The sequence below is a fragment of the Dermacentor andersoni genome, chromosome 3 (genome assembly GCF_023375885.2).
Source record: "Dermacentor andersoni chromosome 3, qqDerAnde1_hic_scaffold, whole genome shotgun sequence".
In the NCBI taxonomy this organism is placed as follows: Eukaryota; Metazoa; Arthropoda; class Arachnida; order Ixodida; family Ixodidae; genus Dermacentor; species Dermacentor andersoni.
Window position 1 is genome coordinate 195242265 of NC_092816.1, and position 21127 is coordinate 195263391.

Genomic DNA, 21127 nt, shown 5'->3' on the forward strand with positions numbered 1-21127 from the left:
ACAGCCGCCGGAAGACTTTGTGTCGCTGCGCCCTGACGCGTCACATCGGCAGAAGTGTTCTTGGGCAAGCAGGATACCGCCTGCGTGCCTTCTTGAAACTTATATCTTCCTTTACTTTAATTGTTACAATTTATTTTTCTTTTCTCCAGGATGAGCTCGACCGCGAGTATGCGGCGTGTTCCCAATCACAGCTTACACAGTGGATAGAGTTCTCGCAAGCGCCAAGGGTGTGGTAATGGGCACTACATTTCGCACAAGTTTGGCGGCCTCGGCAGCTCTGCGAACTGTGGCCAAATCGCTGGCATTTGAAACAGTTTAGGGGATCTGGCACGTATTGCCTAACACGGCGCCTAATGTACCCGGCTTTGATGCACTCGGGCAGGACAATTGAGCCAATGGTAAGTATTAGGTGTTTGGCTTCAATTTCTTTGCCATCCCGCGTCATCTTAATTCTCATGACATTGACAACATTCTGCTCACTGAAGCCCTCCGAGAGCTCAGCCTCTGTCAGTTGGAGCATTTTATCCGAGACAACGCCGTAGGTGGTCTTGAGAGCACGGTGTGGGGTTACCGTCACTTGAACATCCTCAAATGACACTAGACTGAACAACGTTTCGTATTGTTTCTTATCATGCAGCTCTAAGGCGTGATCACGACTTGCCATCCTTGATACCTTGTAGCCTGGACCAGGAACCTGATTTAAAGACTTGGAAGCTAGAAATTAGGAGATATGTCGTACTTGTTTATCTGATTTTTCCTAGTAAATGAAATGAAATCGTGGAACGTTTCGCCTTTGACGTCCAAAAAACTGGAACACATATTCGGTGCGCCCTCATTTCTGAGGGCGATCTGGAAAGGGAGGAGAGGAACTATCCATAGAGGAGTGTCTAGTTTTCGGCAATGACGCCAGCCACCCACCATGGAGCCCTACAAGGGGACGCTACAGGAACTGCAAAAACAGGTCCCGCAAACGCCAGCTGTACGTTATCACTATACCCAATATGAAATAACCTAGGTGGGCTATTCACACAAGGTTAACCTTTGCTGCCTGGAAGAACAGCAAGTAAAGGGAAGCCAGGAGAAGGCAGGAGACGTGGAAAGGGAGAGATACAGGAAAAGGCAACTACAGATTTCCTCCGGGTGGGTAAGCCCGGGAGTGCCGTCTATGTGAAGCAGAGGCTAAAGAGTTATGTAGCTTCCACCGGGGGGCCTAAAGGGTCCGAACACCCGGCATTGGCTCAACCACCAGGATCCCCCTTTGCCCAGACACGGCAAAGGCGCTTGCTACACGCAGGAGGGTCCAACCCTCGTGTTCTCGGGTAAGTGTTGTCGCAACAGCAAACGACTGCTGACGCAGACGCCCCTGAGGGGGACAGAAGTGTCTAACGTACATCATGTTTGGCTTTAGGTCAAAACTGTCGGCCTGCGATTTAATGCTGCAACTGAAAAAAAAAGACATAAGGAAGACGAGAGTGACCCTGCAATTGCATGTTGCGAAGGCTTTTGGCAATATAAGACAAGTCTCTGTATTACAAAACATGAGTTCGTTTCATGTGGGCAAGAAAGTGTACGACTATGTCAGGGAGTTCGTCAGGGATGGGTAATAACCACTTTACGATCACGGCTGCCCAAAAGGACTACACACTCCTCTATGGATAGTTCCTTCCCTCTTCTTCCTGATCACCCTCAGAAATGAGGGCGCACCGAATATGTGTTCCAGTTTTTTGGACGTCAAAGGCCAAACTGGGTAAGGTCAGGGATAGGTAAGTGATTAACAATAGTGGAATAGTCTATTGAAAATGTAAAACTAGGAAACTGACGGATGCACCAAAGGTCGATACTGTCGCCGACCCCTTTCGATATGGCGATGATGGAACTCCCGGAGAAACTGAGGGCGATACAAGGAATCAATCACAGCATATATACTAACGACCTAACATTATTTGCATGTAAAGGTAGTGACGGGCCGAGGGGGCCATCGCTACACGCTGCGGCAGGAATCGCAGAAGAGTACCTAAAAGAAAAGGGGCTCATTTTCTCAGCAGATAAGTCGGCACTTCTGCTGCTAGGACTCCCTGGAAAGAGGCACTATGGGAGGAGCGATAAGGCGATCATCCACTTGCACCTCTACGGGGAAGAGACCGCCGTCGCAGACAAGATTCGAGTATAACGCCTAATTATTCAGGCGAATGCTAAATCTCCAAGATAAGTTACCGTCTGGAAACCAGTGTGACCCAAAAGTATCGCCTCATAAGATCTCTAACAAGAAAGCAGGCATGGAGGAGGCTAACCTGCGGCGACTAGCGCAAGCGTTCATCATTTGAAGACTGGTATATGTCGTTGCCTATCTCACACTTCGGGTAGACGAACGCAAGGAAATTGATATTAAAATCCGCAAAGCCATCAAAGTACCGCTCCGCCTCCCTCCCAACACGTCCGTGATGGTTAGTGCAACTGGTAGTATCTAACACAGTCGAGGAGCTTGTTAAAGCGGCTCTCACGGCCTAGCATCACTGACTACACCGGACACAGATGGAAAGGAGGGTACTGGATAGACAGGAATTTCAGCCCAAGAGCAAGGGCGACCGCGGGGTGCAAATCAGGACGTCTGCGACAAATTTAATGTTTTTCCATTAACCATAAACATGGAAGGAAGGATAAAGCAGAGGCCTTACAGAAAAATACCAAGGCAGGGACGACGACGCGTACGTGGACTCGGCGGAATAATTATAAGACTGGCCACGTGGCGGTAGCAGTCGTGCAATACGCGTCTCCACTGTGCTGCACGTACAGACAGGTCACAGGTGTAGATGCTGAAGAGATGTCCATAGCCCTTGAACCTAGTTACTCTAGGGTGGAGGTGGTCAGCGATTCGAAAACTACCATAATCACGAATCAGGACGAGCTACAGCAGCTGCTGCCCAAATATCAAAATGAGCGAGGGGGCCCAAGGAGCGACTGCTGTTCGAGTGGGCGTCTGCTCACCAGGGTCTCTGGGGCAATGAAACCCACAGTGTCGCCTGAAGTCCAACATTACACACAGCCCCCTGGGCACATCAACGAGCTGAGCACGTAGACAGCAATGAGGGACTGAGAATGCATCAGGAAGTAATTATATTAAAGCATTTCAGACTAAGCAGAGAGCCTTTCCAGCTCAAACTCTCCAGCTCTTTCCAGCTCAAATAGCTCAAACACGATAGAATGTTGGATGCCTTAATAGGCACCCAGGCAATCATCAGCTGAGCTGTAGCTGCCTCCGAGTCCTTTGGGAAGCCGACCGACGGATGGAGGCGCGGCCGAGGAAGCCCATCGTCTGCGGGGTTCTTTGGCTGCTGGTAATAAATGTTATTTTTCTCTCTGTCGAAGTCGCTGTAGTGTGCGTGTGAAACCAAGGTGCTCGAAAGTGATGTCGTGCATGGAATGAAGAACTGAAGTTCGCAGGTTTTTAGGCACAACTAGACGCACTGCCGGACCACCGTTTAGTAATTTTTTGGTACAGCTAATCATTACGAAACGTAAATGGTGGTGTTCCTGCTGACTCACGTGCAGCTTTGCGTAGGGATTTCAAGGTAGGGTCGCAGCGTTGCTCGTTTTCGAAGGTATTGATGTCTAGAAACCCTTAGGAGATGGAAACTAGATCGTCATCATAGTTATTATCGTCAACCTTATTGTGCGGCGAAGGGATAGGGGATACACAAACAGCATGCATATGATATCGTCCGCTGTTTTAGGTGAAGGAGAAGCTGTACTTTTGAAGGCGCAACACCCAGCGGGCCACGGGGCCAGACGGGTCGTGCAGCCCAATGAGCCAGCATAGTGAATGATGGTCATTCGCTATCGCGAATGTGCCGCCGTGCTGATGCGAACAGAACTTCTGAATGTCAGAGATGACTGCTAGACAATTCAGTTCAGTAACGGTGTAGTTTCTCTCCACTTTTGTAATTGTCCTACAAGCATAGGCAATGGCATGCTAGTAACCGCCGCAGCTCGAAACAAGCACACCGCCGACACCCCCAGCGCTGGGGCTTGTATGGAGCTGAGTTAACGCCGCCAGATCAAAATGCAGCAGACCTGCTCCAGCAGTCAACAAATCTATCAGCTGTTGAAACGCTGACTCGCAGCCAGCAGTCCACAAATTTTGGGTGCCTTTGTAAAAGTGAGCCGAAAGGCAAGCTGTGCGAAATTCTTGATGAACTGTAGAAATAATTATCAAAGAATTAAAAATCGGAGATCTTTCGCTGTCTGTGGCGGTTGGAAGTCATGAGCCGCTGCGTTATTTTTTGGGGCTGGTCGTATGCAGTCTTTGTCAACCAGAAAACCTAGTGCGATTGCTTGACTCTCAACGAAATAACACAATTTGGAGTTTAACCTAAAGGCAGGTTTCTGGATACAGTCAAGAACGACCGACAGCCATTTATTGACCTCAAGAAATATCCATCCTTATATAATGACGAGCCAGAGCAACAAGAATGGGGGCGCGTGAGCTTTGCTGTACCTTGCACCTCCGCAAAAGATGTTACTAAAGATGTTTACTTACAGAGTGAAACGACGTCCAGGAGGAAGCTACAAAATAAAGACCAACCGGCTAGGACTACGGCCGTGATCACGCACCCCAACTCTATGTTCTCTGGATCAGTTGTGCGGTGCTGGGACAGTATTGTTAGAGAAAACTGTGCTTCCATATGCGCTCACTTACAGGCTATGTAATTCTCTTGCGAAAATGCGGATGCCATCGCTGCCCCATGGCTAACTGATCGAGGCGGTTGTTTAGGATGCTGTACAGAATGCACGGCCTGTTGCTTCCAGATGGACATAGAGCTAAAGAAAAGCATCTCCGGAATGGAAGAAATGCATCAGTATAGCATTACTTACAGATCCACCCATCTAATATTCAATGCGACTGGGCAGCCTTCAGGAACGGTGATATACAGATGTTGGCAGAGCACTGTATCGCCGCCTCCCGCTTATTGTGTGCCGTGAAAATCACAAAGGACACATCAGAACTATAAAAGCAGTTACCATCGTCCTAACTGCTTATGTTTTTAGTCCAGTTCTGTTGGTAGCAAGTGCACGAACAAGACGACTCCGCTAGACCTAACCTTCGCTAAACATCACCAAAGTCTGCCTAATATTCATTTGACATCCTGGTATGTTATCCTGGTATGATGAAATGTTCTCAGCGACAGATTGTTATGAATAGGCCCACAGTCCCTGGCGTCGACCTCTTCTACCGACCCAGTGTTTCCGCGCATATTAAACAAGTATTGTTATGTATTAGTGCGCCGTCAGTGCATCTGATCGAGAAATATTACGTGCCTTGCCCTTGGCTGAAATTTCTGCGCACCCCCTTCTGTACTCCACCGAAGGTTTTGTTTTCGTGGGGGGGGGGGGGGAGGGAATGATTGCTGCCGGACAATCTGCACGTACCCTTCTTGTGGTCACCCACACAGGCTATCGTTATTGATATAGTTAGGTATGCCCCGTTCTCGGGAGCTGATTTATTTGAAAAAAAAAACCAACACTGACAGAATTCAGCAATGTGGTGTTTTTGAGGTGTCGCCGTAGTGCAATGGAGGGATTTTTTCAATAAACTTGCTAGCCATCAATGAAAGTCAGCTGTATGTGGTTGACGGTACAGTCCGGACAAAGCGCTGATCCGTTTCCGCTTTAAAGATGAAGTTATGTACATTTTCTCAGCAGTGCACTGCAATCTAGATACCGGTTGAGTTGCAACATGATGCAACGCACAAGTAGTCGCAGCAATGCGGATCCGTGCGCTTCCTTTCATTTGGGGGGGGGGGGGGAGCGGCACTTGCCGCCGTGACTCCAACACATCATTTTACAACTAATCTGCTACGGCAAGGCTTGTTCGCTGCCATGCCCTGGAAACGCCGCATTCAGAGAACCTGTAAGGTTACGGTAATGCATGTCACACTAGGTGTAGACCGTGACTTGTCCTCTAGAAGGCTGATGAAAAGCACCGATAGCAACTGAAGAATGCATCCAAGGGCCACCAGACAAAAGGCCCAAGAAGATGCCGGATGTTAAAAAGACCACACCCTAAAGCCTTGGTGCATTTTTATTAAACGTCCACTGCTTGTAAAATTTTTCAGACCATTTACTAGACACACAATAAGCACTAACTCGTGCAGTCATTCACAGGATAGGAAACGGACAGGAACGTGGCAGACATAACTGTCTAGACATTGCAGTGGTAATGGCTGGACGCAACTGCCAGCAAGGCATCGTGGAGCAGCGTACAAAAGGGGCACAAAACACTGCCAGCAAGAGCCGATGCCGCAGTCGCAGCAGACGCCGTAGGCCAAGCCACAGCACTTGTGAGCAGTATTAGGTACAAAGGTGGTCCGCCACAGAAGGAGCACTCTGTCCAACTAGTATCGCCAACTCCTAGTCTCCGAGGAGTGAATGCGAAAGGTGCAGTGCCCACACAGAAAATAAATATAGGCAGTTACGCGACTGCAAAACAGTCCCGTCCCCCCTTGTCCAAGGGAGGTATTGCCTCCACCCTGCCAAAGTCAATGCAACCCTGCCCTCTCAAAAAAAAAAAACAAAAAAAATACAACTGGAATGAAAGGAGAGAAGGGACCATGTATTAGGAGTCCAGTTAACTTGGCAGGAGCTGATTTGTGTCTTTGCGAAGTCCCTGAGTGTTCGCTCTCGTGTATGAACTGGAACTACATCTTGGCGTAGCCTTGTGCTCTCTTGCTCTAGCCCACTCATGCCACTGCCGGTTATAGTTACTCGCTGTCCTCGTCGACGCTGAGGCTTGAAAGTGGTCCCTAAACTGTGTCAATGCGCTCCACTCTTAGAGTTTGCTTTTCGGCTCTCTATGATTTTCTTAACTTCCCGAGTACATCAATCCTGGAGCGACTTCAGGAGAGTGTTGTTGGCTTGCAACGCCAGCTACATGCACCGAGACAGCGCTGCTCCTGCCAGTTATGCGACGAATTCCATCGCTCTAGGTGACTACGTTATTCACTTCAATTTCGAGGCTTGTCGGATTGGAGTGACAAATGAAGCTGTCTACAACAATGCTTCAGATTGCATGGTGTAGTTATAGAGTTTCTGCGTCCTGCTCCCGCTGCTGACAACTGACGTTCAGCTTTGAAGCGCGGCCATCATTGACATCCTGGCTAGGGAATCACCGGGGTTGCTGGCTGCCGGCAAGTTAGCTCGTTTCGCAAACCACAGTGTACTGCCAGGAATATGCAAATGGCCTCTCGAGATTGCTGAACAGCAATAATCACAAACTGTTAGCGAAGCGCCAGCATTTATGCGCTGGCATAAATTTGACCGCTTCAGTGGGCACAAGTGCAGAATGGTGACCACCGTGGTTGATAGGACTTCCTTTGTCATGTTACATGTGTGTACAATCCCCTTCTCCTTCGCACTTTGGGTACGATCTGCCATATCATAAAAATAGTGATTACACCTGGGTAGTTATATGCCGTGCCCATGGTTTGTGGCACTCCATCTGGGCATGCGACGCTTTCGTGGAGCACGCCTAATCTTCTTATGCTTAAAAGCACTGGCGGCCAAGCTTGCGCGGCTCTTGCCTGTAACGCAGAACCAGCCAGTCTGCTCGTAAATGTTAAATTGGTGGCTAAATAAAGTCTTCACGTTACGCTCGACCAGACATGACATGACATAGCTGCTTGCGGCCACCGCTGGCGAACAGTACTTTCCAGAAATCGACATCAATAGGGCATAACAGTAAAGTAAATAAACCCTGAGTTGCCGCAGCGCCTTACGCTAAATGTTCACGAGTACCGTTACGCTGTGAATCGCCGGCCCATCACTATTTCTTCAGTGCGCACAATACCTAAAAAATAGAACAATCTTCTGAAGGACCTGAAATTTGTGTTTTGCTGTATCGATAACATCCTGACTGACAGGTTCAAGGGCAGAGCATTTCCACAACCTTGACGCGGCTTTGAAAAGACTCGCAACGTGGGATTCGCACAAAGCCGTCGAAATGCGAATGTTTTTGCAACGACCTTCAGTATTTGGCCATTTGATTAACCGGTACGGCGTCCACCCAACGGTTGAAAAGCTGGCCGCGATAGCCAATGCGCCGGCACCTGCTGATAAGCATCAACTTCAGTCGCTATTAGGTATTGACTACAACGGAAAGCTTGCTTCAAACTTCCTACGGAAACTTCCTACGGAAACATGTTGTGCGAGTTCGGGTTGCAGCTTGCGAGAATGCCTCTCGGCACATTAAGCAACTGCTTTCGTCTGCCACAATCCTGGCGACCAAAGCCTGACGCTGCAACTGTCTTGCGATGCGTCTGCCTGTGCAATTCTTTCACTATTTTCCCAGAGAGCATATAAGGCCATTAGCGTATGCTTCATGCATATGGGACCACAAGCCTTTGCCTACAATCTTACATCCCAAAACTGAGATTGTGGCAATTTCCTCCGCAACATTCCACTGTTAGGCAGATGGATCAGCATCCTATTCGTTTTCAATAAAGTTCTGGTTATCGGCACCTAATGCTGCCGCAATATATTAGTTCCAGCTTCTGTTAAACGAGCCGGCTGTCGACGAGCAGGAAGAATTTTCTGGCGGTCTACGTTTCGGTACGATGCCAATTAAAAGCGATGATATTGCTCAAGGGACCTCATGTGATGCAGTTCTGTGTACAGTGACTCAGCATATTCTTGCAGATTGGCCGCAGAGTGTCACATATGAGATAAATCTTTTATACGCTTAAGACTACAACTGTCAGTACATAGAGGGTACACTTTTATAGGAATGTCTGTACTTGTCTTGGAAAATTTTAGGAAATTTCGACAAGTTGGATCAAGCGCATCCAGGGGCAGTTTGCACCAAGAAACTAACAGGGAGCTACATGTGGTGGCCTAACATCGACACTGACAGTGAGCCCTTCACCTCCAGTACAACTAGTGCATCTAACCGCAAATTAGCACTGAAGTGCCTTTGCATACTTCGGTGTGGCCTATGTGTCCTTGTTAACGGTTACATATCGATTTTGATTGCCCTGTATTTGGGGTGAAGTACATCGTGGTGGTCGACGCACCATCCAAGTGACCAGAAGTATTTCCAAAACGAACAACCACTACCGAAATAGCCATTTCATGCCTGCCCAAGCTGCTTTGCAGATTAAGATTTGAGAACACCTTAGTGTCTGGCAACAGCACTCAGTTCACTTCTACAGATTTTAAGGAGTGCCTGCAGAGAATCGAAATGAAGAGCGTGCGAATATATCCGAACCAGCCAAGAAGCAATGGTCCGGCAAAACGGTTTGTCCAGATGCTCAACGCCACGCTTCTGAAGTCCAGCCGATCCACATCACCTTGACACCTTTCAGGCTTCGTCGTGTTGTACGGCAACACTTCACAATCAACTACTGCAGATGCACCCTCTGATTTTGTTCTGGGGGAAATGCCTCAGGACTAGGCTGGAACTGGTCACACCTTGTGTTGTGGAGCAGATCGCGCGAAATGAGCTGCACGAAGCCATTCGCCATTGGAGACGAGTGGCTACGTTCAGTGAAGGAGACTTCTTGTGAATGCCCAGATTTTTGCCGTGGACCAAGGTTGTTCAGCGTCATTGTTCTTTCCCACATAGGTCCAGGGCCATGACCCCTCGGTGTGTGTAAATAGGTTGGGCAGCGTAACGACATCGACCATGCACCAGACTGACGACCGACTTTCACAATGAAGGTAATGGCACGACTGGTAAAAGAGGTAACACTACCGCCGAGCCCATGGAACAACTGTGAACTACCAGCGTGGTCACAGAATAATGTCGCCGCTACTTACTTCAATAGTGGCGACCTCACGATCGCTATGGTGCGTAATGCTTTTTGCGAAGTAACGTGTTTTGTTTCATGTACTACTTTGGACTGCGCCCAGGTCGAATCATATCGCCGCTCGCGTCGAGGTTCAATTTACGGGCTACCTGCGATCAAATCGCACTCTATCGCAGCTGCTTCCGCAACATTCGAGTTTTAAGAACGGCGCCGTAAAAGCCCTTCGGCGGTAGCTCTGCGTATGTATGACGTAGTGCATGGTGTAGTGAGCGCCTGATAAGACGACCAAGAAGAATTCTGGTAGTATTTCGCTCCACCGTTCGCTATAAGAAGGCCACGCATGATCCGTACACCTAACGTCCAGCGTCTATACGATGAACAATGTCGAGAGCGGCAGCGAGAGGCGAAACGTCGACGTCTTGCCAACTAGGCAGCCCTAGAAGCAGAGCATGCTGGCGGAGACGCATAAGGGAGGCGCAAGAGCCGATGATGGCAAGAACGCAGCCAAACGTCAGCGACGCCACGAGGGCACGGTGCGCTAATTGCCATCAAGCGTGGAATAGTCTAGCCTTAAAGGCTAACACCTCATACTTATTAATTATTTTCAAACGTTTAGTTCGCCTGTTCATGAGCAGTTGATTTATATGACAGTCACTGTCGTTACCTTCCTCCTCTACAGTGCATTTCATGTATTCTTATTTATGTTCGTTTAGTTACTTCATGTCGTGTGATTTATTTGCGTAAAATGTTGATTCATTGTATATCCAAATATTCAATTTTGGTTAGTTCCGTTCGTTACTCCCCATCGCCAACTCCCTGTATTTGTATGTATTGTATTTCGTAATTGATTCTGTTTTCTTGTATTGCATGCCTGCATTTTATTTGCTACTGTTATTTTGCGTTACATTATGCATATTTTAACAAGAGGTCCCAATGCAGCGTTCACACTAATGCACCTCTTTTTGTATACCTTCCTCAATATGTAATCCCCTCTTCATGTGAAGTTCAATAAGCTCAACTCAAACCGGGATTCGACGGCGAGTACGTAACGTTCTAGACATACTTTCTCGATCAAAACTTCACATCAAGCTGTCGGCTATGTGATTGATTGTGGTTCGACAACGACCTGTCGGAAATCAACAGCATACGGTCTGAAAAGCGACGGCACAAGGTGGTGGAAGTGCAAGTGCGCTGCTTTTCCCGCCAAGAACATTGGTGAGTTTCGAGTCTGCGGCACGTGCCAGGAGATGCTGATAAAGGAAAACGCGACTCGGTTCAGTACAACAAGAGATTAAGTGTACTGCCCCGTGTCTCTACATTTGCCAAAGTTTAATTCTTCGGAGGAGAGCGTTCACGCGCCACGCCTTCAGTTCATGTGTATACGATTGCTAACGCACGACAGTGCACTATTTGGCATCAAAGGGCTAGTGGTCCAAGTCCCCATCGACGTCCAGGCAGACGTCCAGAGTTCGCCGCGTGCCATTGCCAACGACGCCGCTATGGACGCCCACATCAAACGTCGGCTCCTCTCAAAGTCAACGTAAAGGAGGGGATTGGCGAATGAGTCAAACATGAATGCATGGGTCGACGTTTTGATTGACACGCCCTTGTACCAACATTCGTCGCCGCAGCTTTCTTCAAGGGTGTGGAATTCCAGCAGCGCTGAAGTCCTCGCATCCACATCCTCCACTGGTTGGACGGTGCGCCTGACGAGGAACCAAGTATGGACATGCAAGTGATCGCCGACATGATAGAATTTCTAGCGTCTCTGGATAAGTCAGTTCTTCGTCGGGAGAGAACGTAAACGCACCAACATATACACACGTGCTAAAAGAAGAATCTACACGAGTGCCGCTTCCGTGCCACCTTTATGCTGAGCGAGAGTACTGTGGTGGTGGTTCTCATTCCTCCCTCTGAGAATCCAAACGAGATCGAGGGGAGAGCCGCAGATGTACCAGGAGATTCATGCGGCGTTGGGGAACACGAAGTTCAACACAATTCAATTGTTTTGGCATCAATTTGGCACGTTGTCTCAAGCCGCGTACATCGGCATACTTCCGGAGGGCTCTCCGAGTCTGCGCCGTACATGCTCGTACAGGTCCACAGAAATGCGTCAGTGCCTTCAACGCGTGAATTAGCAGCATGCTAAATTCCAACCTGGATGTTCAATGGATTCTGGACCACTATGCCTGCACGACCTACGTCGTTCATTGGTTCCACAGGGCAGACTTTGATATGCCGCATGTGCACAAGCCAGTAATCAAGTTCATGGAGGAGAATCCTTTCATGGCTTTAAGGCAGGTTCTAAAAGCACTTGTTGCTAGCATGCTCAATGTGATATATATTTCATCTCAAGAGGCCGCTTGTTCGTTGCTCAAACAAGACATGTCCGTAAAGAGCTTCGACGTTGTCTAAATACTCGCCTGGCTTCCAGAGGAAAGGACTCCTGAACATATGTCCAACAAGTGTGCAAGATAAACTTTTCCCCGGAAACGGCTGCGCCACGCACGGTTAGATGCGGGAGGGTCCTGCCCTTGTGTGCTCTAGTAGGTGTTGTTGCAACACATTGAGAGAAATCAATATCTGGGCAGCCTCACAATACAGCCTAGTATTCGCATTTACAGACTACCTGTGTATGGGAATAATGTAATGCTCGACTTCCCAGTTACATGGTGCTTGGAAAGTGAACGTTTCCTGAGATGACGTGGTCCGTAAGCAATTGTGGTTGACTGTAACCCCGTGGTTGGCATATTACGAGAGCTGTTTGTACAAATTCGAAACGAAGGCTGGGTGGCTCGAGGTGAAGCCCAGTTTCAGTTTTCTGTCTGGTGTTCCGCAACTTGCTAAAAAGTTGCGTTGCAAAATATCGCATGACGCATACTTCAAAGGCCCCGCCTTCATTTTTCTTTCCACATTTTTTTCGGCCCTATGCACTGCCGCTGACAATGTCGAGTGCGAGCTGTTATCTCTTTTTCCGCAGCGCGCAATTTTGCGCGCTCTGCACAAGGAAACATGACTAGCTCAATATTTCAGTGTTACACGAATACCGAGGCACAACAAGCGGATTGCATAGGATGATCACGCGCTGGAGGAACACCGTAGAAAATGGCATAGTTTCGGCACCTGTGTTCGTGACCGCATGAGCGTGGGAAGAAACAGACGAAGCCGAAATACGTCTCACTTACTTTGGTGCGAAGTAAAGCAAAAAACACGCACACATTCCGTTTGTGTCTAATATTATTTCTCTGAACTTCAATTCAATTTGTCAACTTCAATTTGTCTATTCAAGCAACAGATCACACAACTAACAAGATTGGCTTGAATAATTTTCATAGTCACATGTCACAACGAGCGACGTCACACTGATGACTCAAATACGTCATTGTCCGGCTTGGAGCGCGGCGACCGCAAGGTGAAGGAAAAATGGCGTTCGGTTTTAGATCTTTCCGCGGCGCGTGGCGATTTATTACTTTGCAGCCACGATCGTTATCGGGCAATGTATTCTCTGCGCTTGTCCACTCAAAATGGCCAGACCGGGTGAGGGGCCCTTTAAATCGTTAATTCAGATACCAAGGAGAAGGAAAGAATCTCTGCATTAACTCGATCAGTCTTGAAATGTACAAAGAAAACAAAAGAAATGCTTACAACGTCAACACGCCTTCATTGACTGAGTAAATCCGTGACCCCCACTTCAATTTCACGCAAAATCATCACGGAAGCTGCAATTCAGATCCTTCCATTAGAGATTAGCACTTGCAGTGTTAAGGGCCTCTCGACTATCTTCACATGGTAGTTGCACGAGACCGACCTCTTCATCAAATTAGACATGATCTTCTTTATCATGCGCGCAACCAGGTTTTTCTTTCGCCAGCGAGCTGGTTACCAATAGGTCATCCATTATTCGCGACATAGCCGGCATTTTGGCACCAGCGTGCGGGCTGCACAGAAGCGCACTTCATCCTCAACGGCTTCTGCAGTGATTATGACATTGCAAATGCCTAGCACCATTGAAACGCAAATACTGCTCACCGTTACCGCTGCTGACAAATCCATGGTCGCTACCGACATGATGTTGTATGGCGACGCACAGCTTGAAGGCAGGTGGCTAGTGCGAGACATGGCCAGCAGTATATGCAATGTAAAGGCATGAGACATAGTACACGGTACTACGCTAAGAGCTATGCCTGCAGAGCACGGTACTTGCAGCACATGCTGCACATGCGGTACTTGCAGCACATTGAAAGCACCTTGGGCACTAGTAGTAAGATGCAAATGCCATTGCAAGAACATTTTTGATGCACATGTATACGCTGCATATTCATGCACATTGATGCATATATGCACATTGATGCATATGCGCATATTATTGCAAATTTAGGACAAGTTTAAGTAGGTTAACATGTCCCACATTGAATTCCACCTGTCCTTTCTGTGCAGCAATCTTCTCACCTCCACGTTCACTTTTTGCTCAACTCGGAGCCCAACTTACAAGTATGAAAACCGAACATAACAAACAGATAGACAGACTGAGAACAAAATCTCAAATGCCTCAATAAGTACTTAAAAATTTCAAGGGGGTACATGCACTTCAAAACTTTATTTTATTGTCGATTTGGTTAAACTTGCCTAGTTTATATAATACAATGTGCTCATTTTAAATATACATTCAGTATTCTTCCTGCGGCCTCCACACTTCAAACAAAATTCTTAAGTTTTACACGGCAAAAGCAGGAACTCACTGAGGCATGTCGTAGTGGTGAACTCAATTATGACCACACGGGGCTTTTTGACGTGCAATTAAATCTCGGTACACAAGTATTCTCGCATTTCACTTCAAGAGAAGTGCGTCCATTGTGGCCTAAGCTACCACAAAATTTACTCCACCCTACACAAGCCGACAGTACATAATCAATGAGTTTACAAAATTCTGTAAAGTTTTCTACTGAAGTTCAATCATGCAAAGCTGATACAGGGCAAATTGTAAATTTATATTTTTCTCATTGCGTTCCTATTTTCGCTCACGAAATTCTTTGCAAGAAATACGTCCGCTCATTCACGTGAATGATCACCATATAGTCGTCAAGTATGGCTCATTGTCTGACATAGCTCACGGCACTCTGCAAGTTCTCATGCTTTACGCCTATTGTGTACTAAAATGTACTATACTAGTTTCATCACACGGAGATGAAACCTATTGTACTTGTGCTCCAAATTTAAGTTTCGTCGGGCACACTTAACAAATATACGTTTTTAGATATTGAGACTATTAAACGGGAACTATGAATCGAATAAGGCAATATTCAATTCGATGTTAGAAATATGACAACACTTGTACACCCCTTGCAAACTGAGGCAACACTAATAAAAGAAAAAATGCATGACCGCACAGTGCATACCTGGTCAAGTACTTGAGCTTGTCTAGAGACAGCTGGCTGTTCTTCTTCCTTAAGAGCTTTTCTACGATCATGACCCGCGCGATCGCGCCCAGTAGGGCGACATACAACCGCTTCGTAAAACGCCTGCAAAGAGTAATGCATATAATATGATCACGCTTGGCTATTTGCAGCTCACAACACAGATTCCACTCTGAGAGGGAGCATGCAGTTTGTATTCCACCGCGAACTTAAGCAGAGGTATAGCATCGTCTAACCACTACAGTACACTTCCATTGATTCAACTCCGGTGTATTCGATGCTTCGGTTATTTCGATCCCGGCCAAAGGTCTTGGGCAGCGTCCATGAATTCTAATGGCCCCCAAAAATGTTTGCTCTTTATACCCTAAAATTTGCCTTTACCGGACAATTCCAACTACACTAGCCAGCATATACGTGCCTGACCCCTTGTAGTGACTTCAATAACGACCCCTTTAGAGGTAGCGTCTGTCTTGGTGGAGGTTAGGGGAAGGTGCGTGCTTTGAAAACAGGTCACCTGCCATCATAAATATGTATTTCTCTAGGGCCTGCCCTAGAAAGCTTTTCGAACGGTGACCATAGGTCAGAATGAGTGTTTGCAGTACTTACCAGTTGTAACATGCGCGTCTTTTTTTAGATAATGGGTTGGCAATTGCTTGTGCGGTGCTATTGAACCCCAAACCACACCCACCAATTTGTATGCTTTACTACATAGCAGAAGCGTACTGCTAGAAAGCTGATTTTCGAAAACTCGTCACATTGTGCAACAATATATATTAAACCCTTGCAATTTCTCTTGCGAAAGAAATCCGATGCGTGTTAGATTTCTACTTTGCATATAAGGTTTATGGTCATTTCTACGTTACTGTTCACCTTACGACACATAGAAATTGAGTGCACGTCTAATTGAAGGGGATGATAGAATAGGGAAAATATTCCCAAATGAATCGGCAGAATGTACTTCCGTTTTTACTACACGTTGTTCAATTTGACCTTTTGGCTAATTTGACCAATTTTCGTGGTTTCATCAGAGTCGAATTAATAGAAGCCCACTGTATCACATTTGCTGCACATATACGGAAAAGGTGCCGCACCAACAGCATTTCAGAAATACAAACTCAATATTGATGCATCTCAATTTTAATAGCAGCTAAGATATAAAGTTGGACTATGCTTTGAAAGTAAACAAGTAGGTCTGAAAGTAAACAAAGGTTACAAGATTTGCTGCCTAGCTACTCACGACAAATTTATCCATAAAAAACGTACGTGATATAGTGAAGATGTTAATCTAGTTCAACCGCGGTTCACTGGCTGTGTTGCTTTAAAAGAACGTACAGGCTTGGTTCCGGTGAAACTTGCTTTTTGGTATGGCATTCTGTTCCTCGTTGGCGCTTCTTTTCGATACCATTTACTACTGCGATACAATTCGACTTATAGAAGACAAACAACTTTATCAACAATGGCAGTGTTAGATTGCACAAAAAGCCTACAGAAGAATTTTTCACTACAATGGTAACCACCTGACAAGGTAGCCAAAGCAAAAAAGGGAAGGTATTAAGCTCTAGCTCAGCTTTGCAATGCGGACTGACTAGAAATGTGAATATGAACCGGTGCTTGCTGGAAATTATCACCACGGCCATGGTCTTGGCCAGCAGCAATCATCTAGTTTTCAATCCACTTGGTTTCAAGTACTAAACATAACTGGAGACCACATTGCTCAGACAGCCTGTGCTGACGTCACACTGATAAGACATTGATGTACTCACCTTACTGCAGCAGCATCCAGCTCTTGAGCCCTGTTCCTGGTCACATCAAGAGAATCCGCTCTTCACTCCTAGTGTGAAGCTGCACAAGAAAGCACTACATTCAGCCCATTGCAAGTGGATTACATTTCATTATGAGAAAACTACAACAACTACGTGGATATTATTGGTGTGTTCCAGTTCTGACCAGTACTGTAGGCAGACTACGTTGACAGCTAATACCACTTTGAGCCCCAGCAATGTAACAAGTCTGGAAATGTCTCGAGGGCGTCTCTGCAACACGACATCCTGCCGTGTTGAAAACGGAGAAGCTATGAAAGGCACATATAGTAATTGCACTAACGCTGAGCGTGCAAACCTATGAAAAATAATGTTGCGTACATCAAGCGTGTAAGAAAGTGTCAGTGTTTTTTTTCTGCGAGCAGACACCCTTCTCGTTATGTTTCCAAACCTTCTACTGTGACACCGTCTTGGTTAAACAAGAAGGTAGCCTCCGTCTTTTGTTACTTTGATGCTGTTTTTTGTGAAGTTGTGTGATTAGATGTCCATTTAGCCATTTACAGTCAGTATTGGAACACATTCATTAAGACTCAAAAATACTGTGCATGGCTAACACTGCAGGAGACTGACAATAAACAGGGTGCACATGAATACATGTAAGGCAGCTGGAATTTAGGCAAAGGCATGTTCCAGCGTAGAAGGAACGAGCAAAGAAGTGCAGAGACAAAACAATCACAAGACGAAGTAGAGTTGATTTGATTGATGTTTGAGGTTTAATAGCGCAAGGGCCAGGTATGGCCAAAGAGCGCCAATATAGTGTTAATGAGTATGTAGTGGTCTAATGGGAACTGTGAACCTAGTGTGACGTGGCTGTAAAGGGGCCTAAAAGAGCTGATGTAACTTGTATAAGATCTACACGTAATAAAATTATGGCAATGATTAATGACGTGTACTATGATCACTAAAATGTCTTAAGAAAGAATGATGCAATACATAAAATTTGCGAAATACTAAAATTTTTGCATAAAGAGCTACTGCCTCGCCAAAGCCCTTGAAACACAAGGGCCTAGAGGCATGTGCTATACGCAACAATATATCATAGCGGCATCCTCTGAAGAGAGGAGGCGGTACGAACGTATAGGGCAAATAACATGAGGGCAAATAACATGCAACAGAACCTCTTTCAGGAAACCTAGGACTGCGTTGGTGTCAAAGAGCGGTTCTGCACCAAGTAAAATTCCAGGATGAAGAGGGATGTGCTGCCGGTATGCTAAGGCGAAGTGTTTCTTTCACTCATATTCGGCAGCCCGACACTCCAGGAGGACGTGGAGGACGGTCAGCCTCTCCCCGCATCTACCACAGGTTGGAGGGTCATTTCCAGCGAGCAAGAAGTTACGCATGCCAAATGTGTGTATTTGGCTACGACAGAATAGGACATCTGTTCGCCCTGATTTTGTTACGGAGGGCCAAGAACCTAACTGTGGCTTTATAACGCACAGTTTGGTATTTATTTCTGCGTCCCACATTCATTGCCACTGGTTTCGTAGTTTCCTTCTTGAGATTTCCTTCTTAAGATGGCCTTCAGGTCTGCGTCAGGGACCGAAGCAGTAGGATTAACTGCATGCAATGAAATTGATGTGGCCATCTTGTCTGCTAGAACGTTACCCTCGATGCCCCCTATGGCCAGGCACCCAACATATAATCCCATGCTGGTTAGGTATATATGCTTTACATAGGACGGAATAGAATTCATTATTTACTGAATTTTTGAGTTTACAGAATGACATCAAGGCCTTCACAACACTTAGGGAGTCCGTATATATAACTGAGCCGACAATAGTGCGTAGGACTCAACCGTAAAAATACTAGTTTTCGGACGCTGTACATCAGATCCCGAGAAGGATGAACCGACGGCTGCATAGGACACTCCGTCGTGTGAATTCGTTGCGTCTGTGTAGAACTCCGTGCAGGTGTGTTTGTACTGGAGTTCCGGGAAATGCATTTGGATTTCAAACTCTTGAGCGTGCTCTGTAACTTGCATGAAATATATATGGCAATGTATTAGTTGCCACTCCCAAGGCGGTAGCAGCTTGGCTGGATGCATTAGGCGAAGCTCGAGGAGTGGGACATGCATTTCATCACTAAGCTCCCTCACACGCAGCGAGAAAGGCTGTCTTACGGTGGGACGATTACGAAAGAGTGCAGCATATGTATATCGTTAACGGTATTAAAACACGGACGTTGAGGATTGCAGTAGGCGTTCAGAAGATAGGTGAAGCTGATGTATGTTCTCTGAAAATGGAGTGACCCCTCATCTGACTAGGTATAGACTTTCGACAGGGCTTGTTCTAAAGCCGCCAGTGGCCAGGTGGTGGACGGGATCTAACATCTTTAGCACACTCGAGGCAGCAGAGTGGTAAACCATGGCACCATAGTCAAGTCGTGATCGAACTACCCTCCTGTAAAGATTCAATAAACATTGTCTGTTGCTACCCCATGTTGTGTGGGATAGGATTTTAAGTAAGTTCATTGTTTTAAGACATATTGCCCAAAGATATTTTATGTGAGGAATGAAAGTAAGCCTGGAGTCAAGTATAACACCTAGAAATTTTTGCTCTTTGTTCACAGGAATTTGTTGTCCACCCAGTTCTACACAAGGATATTGGACCAGGCCTCTCTTTATGATGAAGAGAACACAAGAACTTTTGTGGGGTTTGACCTTAAACCCGTTTTGGTCTGCCCATTTGGACACCTTGTTTAAGCCCTGCTGTGCCTGTCTCTCGCACACTGCGAGGTTGAAAGATTTGAAACTTGTTTGCATATCGTCTACGTAGAGGGAATAAAAAATGGCTGGTGGCAGTGAAGCACGAAGTGTGTTCATCTTAACGATAAAGAGAGTGCAACTGAGTACGCCTCCCTGGGATACCCCAGTTTCCTGTATGAATGCACGCGACAGCGCATTACCTATTTTCACCCGGGATGTACGGTTGTGCAGGTAGCTTTCTATAATGTTTAGTATAATGCGTCGGATGCCTAGCGTCGATAGGTCAAGCAGTATTCCGTAGCGCCATGTTGTATAGCAAGCCTTTCCTATGTCAAGAAACACGGATAAGAAGGAACGTTTATGCACGAAGGCGCCACCAATTTGTCCTTCGATGCGCACTAGATGGTCGGCTGTAAACCGTCCTGCTCTAAAACCACACTGATATGGATCAAGAAATTTATTTAGTTCAAGGAAGCGTAAAAGTTGACGGCTTATCATTTTTTTCAAAAAGTTTGCACATACAACTTGTGAGGGCAATTGGGCGGTAACTTGTTACTAATGTGGGGTCTTTGCCCTGTTTCAGAGTCGGAACAAGGGCTTCATTCCATGGGGTAGGGAGGTATCCAGCAGCCCATATTGCGTTAAAAAGTGCTAGCACGGTAATTTGAATATCACTGGGGAGGTGTTTAATCATGTCGTACATGATCCTAACCGGTGCGGGTGCAGAGCTCTGACATGCAGTCAGGGAGGCTCTCAACTCAGAAACGTTAAAAGGCGCGTTAAAGGGTTCGTTCTGTCTGCATTTGCGCTCGATAGCCTCGCGTTCTGCTTCTTGTTTGTGTTTCAGGAAAGTGTCAGAATAGTGATCAGAACTAGAAACGCGCTGGAAGTCTTCGGCAAGGGCGTCAGCTGGGTCTTCCAAGCGGTTGGCTTCAGTGTTTACTAGGGGCAAAGGATGAATTTCTTGTCGCTTTAGCCTTTTGAGCCAATCCCAAACTTTAGCTTCTTTAGTATACGAATTGATACCCGAGAGAAACCTCTGCCAGCTTGCCTTCTTTGCCTGTCGTCGCGTCCTTCTTCCTTCTGATTTAACCTGTTTAAATTCTGTTAGATTTTCGGCTGTAGGACTTTCACGGAGTTTTCTCCAAGCTTTGTCTCTTTCGTGCCCCTTTACAATCGTCATTTCACAAGGGTGGAATTCTTTTTGATGAAGTGCCTGTTGTTTGAGGAATAAACTTTTCAGTGGCGTCAATGATAAAAGCGTTGAAGTATGAAACAGCATGATCTATAGTTAAATTATGTATAAAATCTGGTGATATGTCGGTGGATTCCCTAAAACGTTCCCAGTCAGCTGAGGCCAGTTTCCAGCGAGGGAAGTGTGGAGGAAAA